The sequence below is a fragment of the Manis pentadactyla genome, chromosome 7 (assembly GCF_030020395.1).
Source record: "Manis pentadactyla isolate mManPen7 chromosome 7, mManPen7.hap1, whole genome shotgun sequence".
Taxonomy (NCBI): Eukaryota; Metazoa; Chordata; class Mammalia; order Pholidota; family Manidae; genus Manis; species Manis pentadactyla.
Window position 1 is genome coordinate 137,845,849 of NC_080025.1, and position 21,130 is coordinate 137,866,978.

Consider the following 21,130-nt stretch of genomic DNA (forward strand, 5'->3'; position numbering starts at 1 on the left):
TTCTTTTGTAAAATGAGATGTTGGGGCAACGTGTCTCTCAGAACTCTTCCCACATTTTATGGTTCCATGATATGGTCTAGGGAATGGATGCACCTTGAGCTAAACAGACAAAGAATTCCACCAGAGGCAAGTTAGACCTTCTTTAGATTATGTTAATACCCTATATCCACTTAAATAAAAGGAGGAGAGAAGTGGAGAGCCCAGACTCATCTCATCCCATTCATTTTCATTTCTCTATTTGCTTGGTCTCTTTCAAGCACTTGACAATACTGACTACACCTTAAACACTGGAATTTCTCTTCCCTTGGCTTCATTCACACTGTTTCCAATTAGGGTTCTTACTTCCTACCTATTCTTTTTTTAAAATGTAGTTTCCAGAATCTATGTCTATTCCAGGAAGATTCCTCTTGTTTTATTTAAATTTTAACATTCTAATTTAATGTACTGGGTGGACTTCTTTTCTGTTGGGCCAATTCAAAATCTACTCAAAAAAAATAAAAACAACCCATAGACTGCTGTCTAACACATCTTGGTTCAGTATCACCTGAACAGGTTACACAGGTATGTTCTAGGTCAGGATCACAATTTCAGAGTCAGAATTTCTGGAAGTGGGTTCTAGGAATACATAGGATTTTACCAAGCTCCTGGTGACTTGTGTTGCTGCTAAAGCTTGAGAGCTTCTGCTAAGAGAGCTTTGTAAGATTGAGAAAATATGCAACTCCAGTGCTGTGCTCTACTGTCGTCTTGTTCCTTTTCCTTATTCTCAGTTTTTTTCTCTTTTCCACTTCTTTTTATGTTTTCTGTAATCGTCAACTTTCCTAAGAATGCCCAGGTGGCTTTGGAGTTTGTGACAAAACAAACATGAGGCCAAACACTTGCACCAAGGAGCTCCCCAAAACCTGTAGAGGATGCCTCTGAAGCTGGGTGCTGTCCAGAGTGATGGCCAAATCCTACCTTGTGGGGCCAAAGGGAACCCATATCTCCCATCCTCTTTGCTGCTGTGCATCAGAAGCCACTGCTCCAAGAGCCCCATCCTGCTGCCGATCTTGCCGTGGACACCCCGCTCCTCGGCTGGGTGACCCTGTGTCTCCTGGGGGCAGGTGAGGTCGGGAGTGCATGGGAATTTGTATAGAAGATCTTTTCCTAGAACCAATCTTCAATCTGTGGCTTCTGTGTTCTCTCACAGGACACACAGACCCTGGAGACAGCCACACCCCCAGCCACAGGGTCACACAGGAAAAGAGGTTCATTCTGAGAGGTGATCCCATTTCTGGTCACGTATTTGTTTACTGGTATCAACAGAATCTGAAGCAGGAAATGTAGTCTCTGATTTCCTTCTGATACCAAAAACACTTCAGCTGAGCTAAGGACGCCCAAGCAATGATTCTCAGCCTCAGTGGGACATCTTGCACCCTGAAGCCTGTCCCACAGAGCTGGGGGCTCAGCCGAGCATCTCTGCACTGTGCAGCAGAGGCACAGAGTGGCTCAGCCAGTTCCCTCCGGGGAGTGCGCTCACTGGCTCCTCTCCTCTCCCCTGAACTCTAGGACGGTATTTGGAAAGAGCCCTTCCCAGTCCTCCTGCCTCAGAAGAAGGAAATACCTTGACTGCTGTGGCTCAAGCTGCAACCAGTAGAGAGCAAGATCATAAATTATCTCTTAAATTATTGTGGTGGGCATGCTTTGAGACATGAGATTCTGAAATTCCTGCAGATTCACACCAGAAGTGGCAGTCTGTGGATTCCAAGTTTAGCCCCTCCACACACACACATACAATTTTCAAGACCGGTTATCTGAGGTTGACATTACCTTACCGAAATGCTAAGAAATTCCTTCTGATTTTGCCTAGAACAATCTCCCCTGAAGACTCTTTCCCCATCAGTGTATCCCTTAGAGGCAGTGACTCCTTTGTGGAATTACAGAATGCTGACTACCATAGGTTTATCACAGGTCTGCCCCTCCACAAAACTGGCAGTCTCTCTGATTATTCAGAACAATTGTGAGGATACAGCAAGCACAACCCTCTTGAGGCGAAGGAAGCCAGAGAAACACTGATTGAAAATCTCCGTGCAGAGCCATTCCAGGAAATTCCGACCTCAAGTCTAGGCAAGCATGGAGTTGGGCTCTGATTTTAAACACACAACGATTCCTTTCTCTGTCTTGTAGGTCCCGGATGCACAGACAGTGGAACCGGAGTCAGGACCTGCTTCCTAATCCCAACTCTGGCTTTTCTTGTTTTTAGCTGTAACATATTGGAAAGTGTCCTCACCTCTTGAGATTCAGAATTCTCCTCCTTAAAATTAGAGACTTGCACATTTGGGCTACAAGATCCAACATGACTATGATTCTTTGACTCAGGATATAGCTACACTTTTTCCCACATGTGGCCACAAGGGATCACTGTGGAAGACATGTCATAACCTTTTGGCAATAGCTGAGCAAAACTGCACATGCAGCTAACACAGATCCAGAGAACATCTGGATGGGAGGGGCTTACAGACCATTCCTGTATGCCTCGGCATTGACGCCGACTTGAAATGTGGTCAGGTCAAGAAAACGGTGTACATTTCCTGCAGTCTGTCCCACTGCTGCCAGATGGCAATAAAGGAGCATGACAGAAAGTCACCCACATAAGGTCAAACACCCCAGCTAACCATGGCAGTCCTGTTGTCCTGGCAAAGTCAGTAGTAGCAGTCTCTTTCACATACTAAAGGGCCCAGTTTAGACAAAAAACTAACCTGTCCATTTTAGATCATGACACAGACTATAGCATCTCTCTGCTAAAAGTAAATTGTTTATTAATATTTACTATTATTTAATAGTAGTTGTTTTATTAATATGCAGTAAGTTTTGTTAAAGGAAATTCTATTCAGACACATGTTAAAATGATAAGGCAGATTTTATTTGGAACTACATCAGTGGGGAGCCAGATTGAGCTCAGCTCTGAATATCACAAGGAAAAGTCAGAATTTATAGCCAAGAAGCAATGAGCGGGACAGGGTCAGAGGGTGGAGAATTGCTAAGAGGAAATCTCAGTGATAAGAGGGGATTCTGGCTACACTACACTGGCTTAGCAGGATTCTTGCTGAAGGCAGGTCAGGGTGACCAAACATTACTTAGGGTATAGAGGGGGTGAGGGATTTGGTCAAATATCAAGGAACTCAGATATTGATGGTGGGGGATTCAGGCTAACTGACTTAGCAAGATTTTTGCTAAAACTGGGCTTTTGAGAACTGCCCGAGAACAAGGCCCAGTTGAAAAAGAGGGGAATGGATTCTTGAGCTATAGAATGGACTTCTCTGCCCTAAGAGCTGAGGGAGAGTAAAGAGATGAAGATGACTCTCAGATTTCATGAATAACAAGATGGCCAACAAAACCTAGGGCTCACAGAGGAAAGAGAATATTCAAAAAACAATTACTTTGGGGTCATTTTGAAATTGAGGAATATTTGACGTGTTTAACATATGTCCTTATAAGCAAAAGAAACCCCCTTTCTCCTCTTTCCATGGCCGGTGGCCTCACCCACTACTGCCCCACACTCCAAGGCTTGCACATATATAGGTACATATGTGTGTACATGCACATACATACATACACACACTTACTGAGACATTCACACAGACACACATCAGCTCCCCTCTCCCACTCCGCCTCTCTCCAGAAGAGGGCAGTATCAGATTTAAAAAGTAGCCTAATTTTCTTTATTTTCATCAACAATTTTGTTTTATTACTGTGCCCACTTACCTGCATCTTGTTATACATAACAAGAATATTGTTCTCACAAAATAAGAACTAACCCACATTTCTACTTTTACTGTCAAGAGGCATATAATTGCCAATTAAAGTTTATCAGGGGCCCAATGCATCAAAATAATAAAATACATAGGCATTAGTTTAGCAAGTGAAAGAGTTATACACCGAAAAGTATGAAACATTGTTTGGAAGAAAATGAAGAAGACCTAGCCAAATTGAAAGATATTCTATGATCACGGATTGGAAGACAATATTGTTAAGCTGGCAAAACTCCACAAATGGATCTGTAGATTCAACTAAATCCCTATTAAAATTCCCAAATCCAGTTTCCTTTCTTCTCCCAGAAATTGCCAAGTCAGTGCTAAAACTGAGAAGTCCAAAGTACCAAAATTAGCTAAAACAGTTTGAAAAAGAAAAAAATGCTGAGCAACTCAAACTTCTTCATTTCAAACCTCACTACAAAACTATAGGAATCAAGAGAGTATTGTACTGGAACAGGATAGACATATGATCAATGGCATACAATTGAGAGTCCTCAAATAGGTGGGAAGATCCTTCAAACATAGGTCTCCCACCTGTGGTTAGTGAGAATAGCACCGACAGAAAAATAGAATCAGGGGACAGTTGGGGGAGAGATTATAGTTTTCCTAATGGCTGCTCTTTGAATTGCTTATATCAAAACTTCAAGTAGAAAAACAAAAGATAAGAAAAGTGAATTATAAACCATAAAATAAAGTTCCCAGCAGATGCTTGAAACCATGGTTTAGTTGAGGTAGGGGAAGAAAGAGGGAAACTGAGTCAAACCATTTCCTGTCTGTCACTTTCTCCCCAGCAATCCTGGCCTCCACTTCCTGCCTCTCAACATGCGTACTAAGGTATCGCTTTGGATCGCCACCTCTACTCAGCAAGAGTAAATGGAAAGATATGAGCCGATGAGAGGAAAATAAAGGAACAAAAGATAAGAAAAAGTGGAGGGGGAAGTAGTCAAAATTAATGAGGCCCAATAACGAAGGTGCTCACCTCTCTCCCACCTACACCACACCATCCCCTATGCTAACACATGCTAGGCCAGGGTGTATGTACTTAAGACAAAGAGATCCCATTCAGTTGAAGTGTAGGTTAGTTTTGGAGACAATAGGACCCCCTGGAAATGGGGGCTTCATAGGAAGAGCCCCTCGCAAAGCCACGAAGAGGCAGCTTTGTGGTCTAGCCCCTGCACTGCTGCAGTAAGCTCCCTTCCTGGGCCTGCCTGTGGGACCCCTGCAGGCCCAGCTCTGCTGTGTGCACCACAGTCCTCTGCGGGGTGGTCACCTGGCACCTGGGGGCAGGTGACTTCTGGCCTAATGGATCAGCATCACTGGGCTTTGTCTGTGGCTTTACAGTTGTGTTTCAAATACACCCTGGGCCTCCCTGTTACCCAAAGATTTTTCTGAAAGGTATTGACATTTATATGAAAACAAATAATTGCATTGTGGAGTGAAATACACAATTCATGTGAGTTTTGAAAAGAATGCAAGAGACTTCAAGGATACTTGAGCTCACCTTGGCTTGCTTCATTGTAAAGTGCTCACTTCCTCGGCCGTTAATTCAGTCTCATGAGAAGTCTTCTCCTCTGAGGTCCCACGAATGCCAGTCACCCAGAACCCGAGACACCTGCTCAGGAGGAGAGGCCAGGAGACAACACTGAGATGCAGCCCGCTGAAAGGACACATGTGTTTACTGTATCAGCAGCCCCTGGAGAAAGGTCTGAAATTCATGATTTAGCTCCAGAAAGAAAAAAATCATAGATGAGCCAGGAATGCCAATGAAACGCTTTTCCACTGAATTCCCCAAGGAGGTGCCCAGCCTCTTAAAGATCCTGGGAGACTCTGCCATGTGTGTCTGTGCCAGCTCCTCAGCCACATCAGCTCAGAGTGACGCCCTCCCAGTGCTGCCCACCCCCAGGCCCACCCCGGAATGCCTGCCGTGGGCTGGGAAGGACCTGCCTTTGATTAGTGAACAGATCAGCTACAAGGCATTTTGTGGGATGAGGACAGAAATAGGGGAAGACTAGAAATAGCATGAAACATCCCAGCCCATGCTCAGAAACTAAGATTCTGTCACCCAAAAAAGGCAAAGATTTTGAAAACTGGACATGATTTGTCAGGTTAAAATCTACTGACAAAGAAATCTCATGCGTTTATACTCTTATTTTCAGTTATCTACTTCCTGCTTTAAATGTAGAATTTGATAATGAATTCTACAGAAAATGAATCATCAAGACATTCAAACAAAGGAAATACTTTCTTCATTGTCAACATAAGAAGATATGATTCCAGGAGTTCAATTCTCTTTCTTTTGAAAGGGAGAGAGAATGTACAAACTCCTCCTGACCAGGCGTCTCGGGTTCTGGGTGACACTGGCATCCGTGGGGCCTCAGAGGAGAAGAGATTCGTCCGGCTCCAGCGATTTGCTGGGCTGCCTCTTATTCTTTCTGGAATAATCCTGATTTTGCCATTGCCTGGCGCTGGCAGGTATGTACGGATCCCAGGATCAAGCACTCCTCCTGGAGGATATCCTAGAGGCGGTGGAAGTAAGAGTCGGATAGATTTGTCTGGAATTCTGGAGAAAGGTCTGGCCCAAAATATGGATCATTATGAAGTAGAGCAGGGACGTGCGATAAGCATCGTGATTGATTTTCCTGCCTATGATGAAAAATGCCAAGAGATAAATAGTAGAGAAGGAACAGGAGGGACTCCTTCTTAAGGCTACAATTCCATCTTAAAAATCAGGGAATTAGGAGGTAAGATTCGTGACACACTTTATGGTGATCAGCCAGCAACCGACTCTATCTTAGGGCCGGGTGAGCTGTCCTACTGATAGGTCCCCAGGGCTTGAGGGTAACCATTATCTTGGAGAAGAACAGGATCAATAAATTTTTTATGTTCAGTTTATCTTACAGGATATCTAGAGGACTGTGACACCATGTGGATGGTGACACAATGTCTTTCACCAGAGAGATGTCGTGAGACCACAGGTCAAGCCTATGCCCCCTTCTCCTTTACCCTATCCTTGAAATCCTTACAAGACATGAATCATAAGGCTTGAAGTACACCTCTTCTCTGAGGCTGCCACCATCCCTTCTTTCAGTGTGTACTTTGCCTTAAATAAAGCCTTCTTGCTGCTCAGCCCATTGGGTTTTATCTCTGCACTCTTGCAAGCCTCTTGAGAGGTTGATAAGAGACCCCTTTCCTGGTGGTAAGCGTCTTTGTGACTTCACTATCGTATTCAATTTTCTAGACTTAAGCACAGTTCTTCACTCTCTCTCTGTCCTACATCAGACAAGCAGGGATGGGCTACTGAGCTCTCTGATTGGGCTTGCAAGTTCCCATCACCTGGGTGACCCAGAAGGGCTGCAACTGTGTGATCATGATCTTTAGTACCCTGTCTGAAAATCTCCTTTCTTTGCCTTTAGGAAGTTCTCAGAACATCATCTCAGTCCATCCAGTGCTCTGCAGCTCCCCCAAGTCCTGGGCATAGCTCCCATGCCATGCAGATTCAAGAGGACGCTGGATGCCAGGTGACCCCGGCTTTGGGAGTTGGCGAGGGATCTGCCCTGTGCTGACCATTTGTTGAGCTTCCATTTCCCCCCTCTGCTCTTCCTTGCTCTCCACTGCCTGTCTGCTGCCATTAGCTACTAGACTCACTCTAATAAATTCCCTCCTTGCCTGCACTCATCCAACCTGTCTGTGAACGCTTTCTCTATCAGAGACAAGAACCCTCCTGCGTCTAGGGTGAGGTTCCCTCGTGTGCAGGGAGAGACGCCCCCAGACACAGTGGCCTGGCAACAATTAGAAACATACCACCTCGCTTTTTTGTTATCTCAGTGAATATTTTTTTATTCTCATCACTCAAAAAATAGTGGGTTCCCACAGAACAGTGTTCTTTACCATTTGCTTTGATGAAACAATTTCACTCAGTCAAAAGGGAGATGAATGCAAAGTCACTTCAAATACGTATGTTCCAAGGACGTCCACCCTCGCCAGGAAGGAAGATGAACCACGTTACTCCGATGTGTTCTCTGCCTTTTGATTTATCTGAAATTATTTCTCACACTTCCACCTTTCCCTCCCCATCCTGGGGTCGGGGGGCAGTGGCTGGGGCCCGAGGGGCATTTGCAGATACCTCGGAAGAACAGCCCCTTGAGTCAGGGCCTTAGCGGGTGGAGGAGAGAGGTTTCGAAGCAAACTCCCTTTTCAGCACTAGGCAGGAGGTTCAAGGGCAGTCTTCTGAGTGCATAGCTTCTAAGGGAGACATAAAAAGGCAGAGAGGAAGGACAGTGAGTCTTCTGACAATCGAGTAGTGAAGGAAACAAGAAGGAAAGGGAAAATGTAGAGACCCGCAAAACAGAAGAGCGTGACAAATAAGAGGACCCACCCCCAGCCCACCGTGGAAACCAAGCAGGCAACCTGCTGAGGAGTGTGTACTTTGCAAGAACAGCGGAGAAGGACTCCATTCAGCCGGTATATTGTAAAACACCCCAACATCATCAAAGCGAACAAGAGGAAAGCAAAACCCATAGACTAGAGGAAAGCCCCCCACCTTTCATCATCTTTCCCAAAAAACAGTCATGAAAATTTAAGTCTACACTCCAATAGAATTACATCTACTCAAATGAGCAGTTGAAGGTAGGATAATCAACCTATAATCAGAAATTCAAGACTTAAGTGCGGAATTGGCAACAACAGGGGGAAATGAAAAAAAAAATTAAAAACTACCCAAAGAGGAGTAAACCCAAATGGAAAGGCAGTAAGGACCTGGAAGGAAAGCAGAGGGACATCTAAGAGAGTGGAAATGACAGAGAGCAGTAAACCCAGCCACCGAGAGGCGGTTGGGTGGGAGCAAGGCCTTGGTGTGAATGCAGGATGGAGCAGAGCCCGGTAGCACCGTGCAGAGATGGGCCTACAGATGAACTCTGTGTTCTTGTGTGACCAGCATGTCTACAGTAAGCAAATGACACCACAATTAGGAAGGTCGAACCCATCAGGGTGGCCAATTAGAGTGAGGCTCTGGCTGGAAATGGGCTGGTGCCCGCCTACTCAACCAGAGGATGCAGGGCTTGTGGAGGGAGGCCCAAGGAGGCACAAGTGACTGGGGCATCGCTCTCTGCCTCCTCAGCTGCAACATCAGGGAGCCCATCTGGAAAATCCCCAGGATCCCGTCCAGCTGTGCAACCTATAGCCTTCTGACAAATTCCACATAATAAGCTAGGCAGCCCCATAGCTGTGTGTCTTTCCTCATTTGTCTCCCAGCAGGCACTTGGAGCTTCAAGAAGACCCCCTTCCTGCTATGGGCAACCAGGTGGTCTGTGCTGTGGTCCTGTGTGTCCTTGGAGCAGGTGAGTGCAGGGTTCTGGGAGCAAGTTCCAGTCCTGACGGGGCTGAGCTCCAGATCCAAGCCTTCCCCAGGAGAGCAGCATCAGCCACCTTCCAGGGCTGTTTCCAGAGCCACTCTTCCTTTTACAGGCACAGTGGATGGTGGAATCAGTCAAACCCCAAAATACCTGTGCAGAGAGGAGGGACGAAATGTGACCCTGCGTTGTGAACAGAATTTTAATCACAATTCCATGTACTGGTACCGGCAGGATCCAGGCCAAGGGCTGAGACTGGTCTACTACTCGATGGTTGAAAACGATGTTCAGAAAGGAGACCTACACAAAGGCTACAATGCCTCTCGGAAGAAGAAAGAATCCTTTCCTCTCACTGTGACATCAACACAAAAGGACCAGACAGCTCTGTATCTCTGTGCCAGCAGTGTAGACACAGTGCAGCTCAACCACCTGCATGCTGCGCATAAACGTGTCCCCAGCCTTGCTTCCCCACCAGGTGGCAGGGCTTTTCTGCATTCAGGACCCTGATCTGCCTGCTTTCTTCCTCTGTGACCAGGCAGCTGCTGCATCAGCATGCATGGTGGAAAAGCACAATACTTCAGCAAAGCGCTAACTTGGTTTTAAAAATTACATGTGTCTATATCTATCTGTCTACATCAGGAGGAGAGAGGGGGAGAAAGACAGAGAGAGAGGTTAATTTAAAACCTAGCTCTTCACCAAACAAAGGAAAACAAAAATAAACAAAAAACGGTCCCTTCCTTCAGAAAAAAATAAGAAAAGCCTATAGGGAGAGAAATGTGCAGGAGACAAATACTGCAATCAGATGTCATACACTGTCTGCTTTAATCAGATGTATTAGTGGAGTCCGGGAACCAACAGGCCGGTTCTGTGACTTCAGGAAGGGCATCAGAGAGGAAACAAAATGTGGGAGGAAACTCAAGTGATGGGTAGGATTTCACCAGATGCACAAGCACCAGCAGAGCGATTCAGGCTTAAGGAGCTCCGTTTTATGGGATAAAATCAGGAACAAATATGATCATCCCACACCCCAGAAACCATGGCAATAGGAGAAAATTTGGAAGAGTGAGTGGAGCTAAGGGACCTTCCTTAGCTTATCTGCATAGAAATACCTAGAAGGCTTGTGTAAATGTACACTTTGCATTTAGAAGAGAGAGTCAGACTTGAGAGAAATATTTGCATGACCAATGGGCAGACATGTGGTCAGAACTGTTTTGCAAATGCTCTTTATGCTTTCAGCATATTTTTTTCCTTTGTGGTCTGCCACCTGTCTATCAAATTGAAAGGCAAGTGGTGCTAATGCTTGGGACTTCATTTGTTCACAAATGTTTATTGGGTCACATAATTCCACTTCTAGAAATGAATGGCAGTCTATGTTATTCAGACTAACCTTCCCACAGCACACAGCTAAAAATGCTGGATTACATATATGTTTAAATATTCCTGGAAACCCAATTTGTTCTCCTGTGTGGTCCTGCATCTCCTGGGAAAAGCAGTTTCTGGGAAAATGTAGGGAGTCCCTGACCATTACAAGCCTTGGCCTCCTGCATTTTATTTCAATTCCTTCCTGAATTCTGCATTATTTTTGGATGTCTTCTGTATATTCTGTGGAAGCTCAACTCACACAGAGACCAAACCACTGAGAAACAGAGATGAGAAAGAGACACTAGCATCTGTGTAGAACTTAAAACATAGAAAGGTGATTGCAATGGGGTGTGGGGCAGACTTGACAATATGGGTGAGTGTTGAAACCACAATGTTGTTCATGTGAAACCTTCACAAGATTGTATATCAATGATAATTTAATTAAAAAATATATATATAGGATTAAAGATGGTGGCATGAGAGGTGAGACAGAGGCTTCCTTCTAAAACTGAATATAATATGACAATATAATGAATACAACTAATCCTGAGAGAGCAAAAGGAAAGAGGACTGTGCCAGACTGCATATACCTGGAGAAAAGAGCAGATCTCACGGAACAGGGCAGCGTACCAAACCTGTGGCCTCGCAGGACCCAAGTCTTTCCCCCACCCCAGCTCACCAGTGGGAGGAAGAGAAACAGAGTAGGGAGGGACTGGAGGCCTGGGACTGCTGAACACCTAACTCTGGAGATCTGCTCTCGGAGCACAAACCTACATTTCATGGTGCCTTCATGATACTCTCGTGATTACGGGGTTGGAAAACTAAGACAGGCAGAATTCCTGGAGAGACTGAGATTCCAGCCACTTTGGAAAGCAGGGATCCATATCCATCTGCTCTGGGACAAAAGCTTATACCTGTGTGCTTGGCCCACTGGCTCAGGCAGTGGAGGCAGGCATAGCAGCCGGGTAGCAGGAAATAGCTCTTTTCTCCACCCAGGCACCAATCCCACTCCCCTGCAACCCCCGACATTGCTTCAGGGGCTGAGCAGCTCCAGAGAGTAGAGCTTCTGGGCACTAGAGGGCGCCATATACAATTATGAAACACCAAAGGAACCTGGTTCAGAGTAAAATTATTAATAGAACTCCTGAGAAAGATGACATGGACCTCATGACTCTTCCTGAAAGGGAGTTCAAAATAAAAATCATTAACATGCTAATGGATGTATGGAAAGACATCCAAGAACTCAGGAATGAATTCAGGTCAGAGATCCAATCATTGAAGAGCACGATGGAGGGTATTAAAAGCAGGTTGGATATGGTGGAGGAGACAATAAATGAAATAGAAACTAGAGAAGAGGAATACAAAGAAGCTGAGGCACAGAGAGAAAAAAGGATCTCTAAGAATGAAAAAATATTATTGAGAGAAATGTGTGACCAATCCAAACGGAACAATATTCACATTATGGGGACACCAGAAGGAGAAGAGAGAGAGAAAGGGATAGAAAGTGTCTTTGAGGAGTTAATTGCTGAAAACATCCCCAATCTGGGAAAGGAAATAGTCTCTCAGGCCATGGATATCCACAGATCTTCCAACACAGGGACCCAAGGAACAGAACACCAAGACATATAGTAATTAAATGGCAAAGATCAAGGATAAGGACAGCCTATTAAAAGCAACCAGAGAGAGAAATAAGATCACATACAAAGAAAAGCACATCAGGCTAATGTCAGACTTCTCAGCAGAAACCTTACAGGCCAGAAGGGAGTGGCATGATGTATTTAATGCCATGAAGCAGAAGGGCCTGGAACCAAGATTACTTTACCTGGCAAGATTACCATTTAAATTTGAAGGAGGGATTAAACAATTTCCAGATAAGCAAAAGCTGAGAGAGTTTACCTCCCACAAACCATCTCTACAGTGTATTTTGGAGGGACAGCTATAGATGGAAGTGTTCCTAAGGTTTAATAGCTGTCACCAGAGGTAATAAAACCACAGTAAAGAAAGTAGAACAGCTAATTACTAAGCAAATGCAAAATTAAATTAACTATCCCCAAAGTCAATCAAGGGATAGACAAAGAGTACAGAATATGATACCTAATATATAAAGAATGGAGGAGGAAGAAAAAGGAGAAAAAGAAAAGAACTTTTAGATTGTATTTGTAATAGCATATTGAGTGAGTTAAGTTAGTCTCTTAGATAGTAAGGAAGTTAACCCTGAACCTTTGGTAAGCACAAATCTAAAGCCTGCAATGGCAATAAGTACATACCTATCGATAATCACCCTAAATGTAAATGGACTGAATGCACCAATCAAAAGACTTAGAGTCACTGAATGGATAAAAAAAACAAGACCTATCCATATGCTGCCTAAAAGAGACTCACTTTAAACCCAAATACATACATAGACTAAAAGTGAAAGGATGGAAAAAGATATTTCATGCAACTAATAGAAAGAAAAAAGCAGTAGTTGCAGTATTTGTATCAGACAAAATAGATGTCAAAACAAAGAAAGTCATAAGAGACAAAGAAGGACACTACATAATGATAAAGGGGTCAATCCAACAAGAAGATATAACCATTATAAATAGCTATGCTCCCAACACAGGAGCACCTACATATGTGAATTAAATACTAACTGAATTAAAAGGGGAAATAAAATGCAATGCATTCATTCTAGGAGACTTCAACCCTCCACTTACTCTGAAGGACAGATCAACCAGACAGAAAATAAGTAAGGACACAGAGGCACTGAAAAACACATTAGAACAGATGGACCTAACAGACATTTACAGAACTCTACACCCAAAAAGAGCAGAATATACATTCTTCTCAAGTGCACATGGAACATTTTCAAGAATAGATCATATACTAGGCCACAAAAAGAGCCTCAGTAAATTCCAAAAGATTGAAATTGTACCATCCAGTTTCTCAGACCACAAAGGTATGAAACTAGAAATAAATTACACAAAGAAAATGAAAAATCCCACAAACATATGGAGGCTTCACAACACACTCCTAAATAACCAATGGATCAATAACCAAATAAAAACAGAGATCATGCAATATATGGAGACAAATGACAACAATAATTCAACCCTACAAAATCTGTGGGATGCAGCCAAGTCCGTGCTAAGAGGAAAGTATATTGCAATACAGGCCTACCTCAGGAAGGAAGAACAATCCCATACAAGCAGTCTAAACTCACAATTAATGAAACTAGAAAAAGAAGAACAAATGAGGCCCAAAGTCAGTAGAAGGAGGGACAAATAAGGATTAGAGCAGAAATAAATAAATTTGAAAAGAATAAAACAATAGAAAGAATCAATGAAAGCAAGAGTTGGTTCTTTGAGAAAATTAACAAAATAAACCCCTAGCCAGACTTATCAAGAAAAAAAGAGAGTCTACACACATAAACAGAATCAGAAATCAGAAAGGAAAAATCATTACAGACACCACAGAAATACAAAGAATTATTAGAGAATACTATGAAAAATTAAATGCTAACAAACTGGATAACCTTGAAGAAATGGACAACTTTCTAGAAAAATACAACCTTCTATGGCTGACCAAGGAAGAAACAGAAAATCTGAACAGATGAATTACCAGCAATGAAATTGAACTGGCAATCAAAAACCTACCTAAGAACAAAATCCCTGGACAAGATGGCTTCACCGCTGAATTTTATCAAACATTTAGTGAAGACCTAATACCCATTCTCCTTAAAGTTTTCCAAAGAGTAGAAGAAGAGGGAATACTTCCAAACTCATTCTATGAGGCCAGCATCACTCTAATAACAAAACCAGGCAAAGACACCACAAAAAAAGAAAATTACAGACCAATATCCCTGATGAACATAGATGCAAAAATACTCAACAAAATATTAGCAAACTGAATTCAAAAATACATCAAAAAGATCATCCATCATAATCAAGTAGGATTTATTCCAGGGATGGAAGGATGGTACAACATTCAAAAATCCATCAACATCATCCACCACATCAGCAAAAAGAAAGACAAAAACCACATGAACATCTCCATAGATGCTGAAAAGGCATTTGTCAAAATTCAACATCCATTCATGATAAAAAGTCTCAACAAAATGGGAATAGAGGGCAAGTAGCTCAACATAAAAAAGGCCATATCTGACAAACCCACAGCCAACATCATACTTAACAGCAAGAAGCTGAAAGCTTTTCCTTTAAGATTGGGAAGAACACAAGGATGCCCACTCTCCCCACTTCTATTCAACATAGTAGTGGAGGTCCTAGCCATGGCAATCAGACAACACAAAGAAATAAAAGGCATCCAGATTGGCAAGGAAGAAGTTAAACTGTCCCTGTTTGCAGATGACATGTACATAAAAAACCCTAAAGAATCCACTCCAAAACTACTAGATCTACTATGTGAATTCAGCAGAGTTGCAGGATACAAAATTATTACGCAGAAATCTGTGGCATTCCTATACACTAACAATGAACTAGCAGAGAGAGAAATCAGGAAAACAATTCCATTCACAATTGCATCAAAAACAATAAAATACCTAGGAATAAACCTAACCAAGGAAGTGAAAGACCTATACCCTGAAAACTACAAGACACTCATAAGAGAAATTAAAGACACCAATAAATGGAAACACATCCCATGCTCATGGATAGGAAGAATTAATATTGTGAAAATGGCCATTCTTCCTAAAGCAATCTACAAATTCAATGCAATCCCTATCAAAATACTGACAGCATTCTTCAACTAACTAAAGAAAATAGGTCTAAAACTCATATGGACCACAAAAAACCATGAATAGCCAAAGTAATCCTGAGAAGGAAAAATAAAGCTGGGGGGATTATGCTCTCCAACTTTAAGCTCTACTACAAAGCCACAGTAATCAAGACAATTTGGTACTGGCAGAAGAACAGACCCATAGACCTATGGAACAGACTAGAGAGCCCAGATATAAGCCCAAGAATATATGGTCAATTAGTATACGATAAAGGAGCCGTGGATATACAATGGGGAAATGAGAGCCTCTTCAACAACTGGTGTTGGCAAAACTGGACAGCTACATGTAAGAGAATGAAACTGGATTATTGTCTAACCCCATAAGCAAAAGTAATCTCAAAATGGATAAAAGACCTGAATGTAAGTCATGAACCATAAAACTCTAAGAAGAAAACTTAAGCAAAAATCACTTGAATATAAACATGAGCAACTTTTTGCTGAATGCATCTCCTTGGGCAAGGGAAACAAAAGCAAAAATGAACAAATGGGACTACATCATGGTAAAAAGCTTCTGTGCAACAAAGAACACCACCAGCATAACAAAAAGGCATCCTACAGTATGGGAGAATATATTTGTTAATAACATATCCAACAAGGGGTTAACATTCAAAATATATAAAGAACTCACATGCCTTAACACCCAAAAAGCAAAACACCCTATTAAAAAATGGGCAGAGGATATGAACAGACACTTCTCCAAAGAAGAAATTCAGATGGCCAACAGGCACATGAAAAGATGCTCCACATCGCTAATTATCAGGAAAATGCAAATTAAAACCACAATGAGATATCACCTCACACCAGTTAGGATGGCCAACATAGAAAAGACTAGGAACAACAAATGTTGGCGAGGATGTGGAGAAAGGGGAACCCTCCTACACTGCTGGTGGGAATGTAAACTAGTTCAACCACTGTGGAAAGCAATATGGAGGTTCCTCAAAAAACTAAAAATAGAAATACCATTTGACCTGGGAATTCCACTCCTAGGAATTTATGCAAAGAAAACAACTTCTCAGATTCAAAAAGACATATGCACCCCTATGTTTATTGCAGCACTATTTACAATAGCCAAGATATGGAAGCAACCTAAGTCCATCAGTAAATGAATAAAGAAGAAGTGGTACATATACACAATGGAATATTATTCAGCCATAAGAAAGAAACAAATCCTACCATTTGCAACAACATGGATGGAGCTAGAGGGTATTATGCTCAGGGAAATAAGTCCAGCAGAGACAGACAAATACCAAATGACTTCCCTCATTTGTGGAGTATAACAATAAAGTAAAACTGAATGAACAAGATAGCAGCAGACTCATAGACTCCAAGAAGGGACTAGTGGTTACCAAAGGGGAGGGTGTGGGGAGGGGAGATAGGGAGGGAAGGAGAAGGGGATTGAGGGGTATCATGATTGGTGCACATGGTGTGTGTGGGGTTACGGGGAAGACAGTGTAGCTCAGAGAAGACAAATAGTGACTCTGTGGCATCTTAACTACACTGATGGACAGTGACTGCATTGGGGTATGGGGGGTACTTGATAATATGGGTGAATGTAGTAACCACATTGTTTTTCTTTTGAAACCTTCATAAGAGTGTATATCAACAATACCTTAATAAAAATTAAAAAAAAGAAAAGCATGCAGTATCATTTCCACCACATTCGGGTCAGCCCAGATTCAAGAGGCAGGGACTCAGGAATGTGACTCCTGGGAGGTGTGACTCATCTGGACCATTTTGAAGAACAGCTGCCATAATATAATAAAGTGGCACTTCTGGTCCTGTTCCTCCCTGCCTTGGACCAATGATGACCAGAGCATGATGGCAGCTGCTTCGTTTCCAAATATTTTTCTTGAGATCCATTCTAGTCAAGAACCATTCCACGCAAAAAGTTCTAGGAAACGTATTTCCTCCTTAGTTGACACAAATATAAAACATCACATGGCTGGTGCTCCTCAAAGGGTGTAAAAAGATTTTCTTATGAGCTTGGGGCTTCCAGCCACATCATCCCACATATGTCACCATGTGGTGCTAGAAGTAACTTATTGCAAGTACATTCACCTACTCCTGGCAGAAAAAGTATAGTTGTAGTGGGAGCTGGGCCCCTTCTAAAAGTCCCTGCCCCAACCATGAGAAAAAACAGAGCCACAGGAGCATGTCAGGTGCTCTTTAATACAGAGATCAGTATTATGTATATAGTAATATTTGGTAGGCAATAATTATATATGCAGTGATAAAAGCCTATGGCACTATAGTAAAAACATATGATCAAGTCCTAATCCCACCTGTCCTAGTTACTCATTCTAGATAAAAATAACTAAATATTAATTGAAAGCATAACTTGGCAGTTGTGATAAAGATGAAAGTGCAATATTTGGAGAAAAACCTTCAACTTCTTTGAAATTGTGATTTCAGGTGTGAAATATGCCAGCATGTTCAAAGTGGAAATAATGATCTAAATCTCCTAGAACTTATTTCCACTAGCCAGTACTTCACTTATGACCTGTATCATGGTGAAATAGCTATCAATAAATTATCCTCACTGCCTCCGATTTACACAAAGACATATAGACTATAAAAATCGAAATGCTTAGTATTAGTCCATCAAGATGAGGAGACTGGCATGAGATAGTCATGACATAAATACATCATTTAGAAGACAAGGAAGTGTCCTTATCATCAGTATGAAGACACATTGAACTTCTAGCCTGGGATTTCTTATGCTCACCTGCAGTTCTGGTGATTAACAGTTATGAATTTTCTTAGTTACTTTGAGGATACATTACAGAAGAAAAGCACTGACTATAATGACATTTACTACACAAACATACACCCCTTCTCTTATAAGGGCTAAGAAACTTGTTTAAGGCATTTCGATGATCTAGGTCCCAGTGTATTTCCATAAATTAGGAGTTGACTTAGCACATCTTTAAGGTCCCTTTCCACACTGTATGTATGGTTCTGTGATACAGAGATGGATCGGGCATGATTGGCAAAGATCACCACCAGGGGGCAGAGCCTCGGGATCACCTAAGCGCCGCCCAGCCTCCTCTGCGAGGGGAAAGGAAGGGTGAAGGGCTTCATCGCTCCGCTCCTGAGCAGGTGTGGCATGAGGACACCTGAAGATGCTGATGTTCCTGTTGCTTCTGGCACCAGGTACGAATGGGCCTTGTCATCTGGGAGGCTCGGCTAGGGTGGCGTGGGCACTGGCATGAGTGAGGCGCCCAGAGGTTGTGGGGTTTTTACACTCATGAAAGCAAGAGGGGCCGTTCACACCATCTGCAGGTATGAAGGGTAAGGTGAGAGGTCTCCAGTCGGGAGGTGGGTGATCATGATCCTAGGGATCCTGAGGGGAAGACCGCACAGACCAAGCAGGCTTCTCTGGTTGCCGGGAGGAAGGTGAGGGCGCGATGCTGAGTTTCCCACCTACAGTCATGTCTGACTAGTCCCACTGGCCTCTCTCACCTCTCGGACCTGTTTCCACAGGCTCTGGTTTCGGCGCTCTGGTCTCTCAACATCCAAGCAGGGCTCTCAGGAAGAGCGGAGCCTCTGTGAAGATGGAGTGCCGCTTGGTGGACTTAGAGGCATCAACCATGTTTTGGTATCATCAGTCCCCAAAACAGGGCCTCGTACTGATGGCAACTTCTAATCAGGCCTCTGATGTCATCTATGAACAAGGTTTTACCAAGGACAAGTTTCCCATCAGCCATCCCAACGTAACATTTTCATCTCTGATGGTGACCAGTGTGCAACGTGCAGACAGCAGCTTTTATTTCTGTGGTGCTAGTGACACAGCGCTGGGCAGAGATCAGAGACCCAGACAAGAACCTGTGCAAGGGGCTCCTCTCCCCACCCTACAAGCCTGGGAACCCTGTGAGAGGAGGTGTGGAGAGAGAAAAACCACAGCTTCTCTGATTGAGACATCTGTGAACATGCATGTGTGCATCTGTATGTGTGAGCATGATTGTGCATATGTGTGCATCCATGTGCATGTGAGCATGAGTGTGCATATGCTTGTGTGTGTGTGTGTGTGTGTGTGTGTGTGAAGAAAGAGACCAAAGAGTGGCTGAGTGTGGTGTGGGGAGAAGGGTCGTGTTTGAGGACCAGCAAAATGAGAAAGAAAACTGGGCCTGTAAAGTAACCAACTGACATGGAAAGTTCCCTGGGCTGAATATTATAAAACTTGGGTTTTTTCCTGACTATATTACACACACACACACACACACACACACACACACACACACACACACACACACACACACTCCCCAGAGGCATGGTGTTCCCCAGTAATGGGAACACCATGAGGAAATTCAGAGACTTTGAGAGAGTCAGGGTCCCTTAAGTCTCCCGTTTGCTTAGATAGCCCTGTTCTCCGTATCCATTTCTTACTCAATACCCTACCTTACACAAGAGATTTGCAAGGTTGTGAGTCAGCTGGCATTGTAATTCAACATCCCAGAAAAATAATTTCCAGAACTGGTTTGCAGGAGCCTCTATCCAGTCGCTACAGTACATGCCGCTTCCCAGGTGTCTGAAGATGACCGTCTAGGAGCTGCTTCACAGTTTCCTGCCACAGCTGCAGGTTTTCCGTTCTGGAATAAGAAAGCACTGCAACTACTTTTGACTAACCAGTAGTCAATTTCAAATACTCCATAAATATTTGAGTGTCTTTTATCTGTAATCAACTCTCTGGTACTATTTAAAATAAAAATCAGTTAAGATTCTTCTGTTTTGTTTTTTTTTTTCTAATAAAAATGTACTATGGCTAATTTACTGTAGGTAATTCTTGATCAAATACTCCCTTGGCAATTTGAAACTTGTATATCATATATCTAATGATTATCCTCCTTTTAAAAAAAAGGTATAAGAAAAACATTAACTATTATACCTAAATACCTTACATCAAAACCTGTGTGTTGTTTTATCAGGAACATTGCTTTCTGCTTATAACAAAATGTAGCACCAAAAAAAGTTTTAAGAAGATCGTTTTTAGAAAGATCTTAGTCTAAATTATTTTTGAGGAGCTTATTTGTAGTCCTTATGAAATAATAGAGTCTTATAAAATAAACCTACCTCAAATAATCAATAGACTGATGAATAGATATTTGTCATTTTTTTCCCACCCGAGGAATGTTCATAGAAATGATGAAAATAACATCTATCTTTGAAGCAGTTGCTTGGTTGTGTGTTAAGCCTCTAGATCCACTCTCCCCAAAGGGGCAGGGGTAGAGATGGCTCAGATTTTTGAAAGGTTCCCTCTTACCAGCAGGGGGTGGAAACCAGGAGAGACAATAAGTGAAAGTTATCTTATGATGTCTTGGGTGGAAATTGAAAGGCCAGTAGAAAATCTCTTAGGTGGTTTTAAGTTTCTTGGTAGTCTAAAACTTCCAATATATTGTCTAAAATGAAAGCAAACATTTATTTGGATATGGTCCCATTTACCTCTTTTTGCATTGGTTGTCAGTGTTTTTAGGGTGATATCCAAGCAAACAGGGCCAAGACCAATGTCAAGAAGCTTTTCCTCTAGTTTTCTTCTAGAACTTTTACAGTTTGAGGTCTTCTGTTAAGACTTGAACCATTTTGTGTTTATTTTTGTATATGGTATAAGGAAGGGTTTCTTTCATTCTTTGCTTTTGGATATCTGGTTTTCCCAACACTGTTTGTTGAAGAAACTATCCTTTCCCATTGTGGCACCCCTGCCAAAGATTAGTTGACCATATATGCATGGGTTTATTTCTGGACTCTCTATTCTGTTCCATTGGTATATATGCCTGTTTTTATGCCAGTATGATACTCTTTCAATTACTGCAGCTTTGTATAGAATTGTAGAAAATATTTGTAAACCATATATCAAAT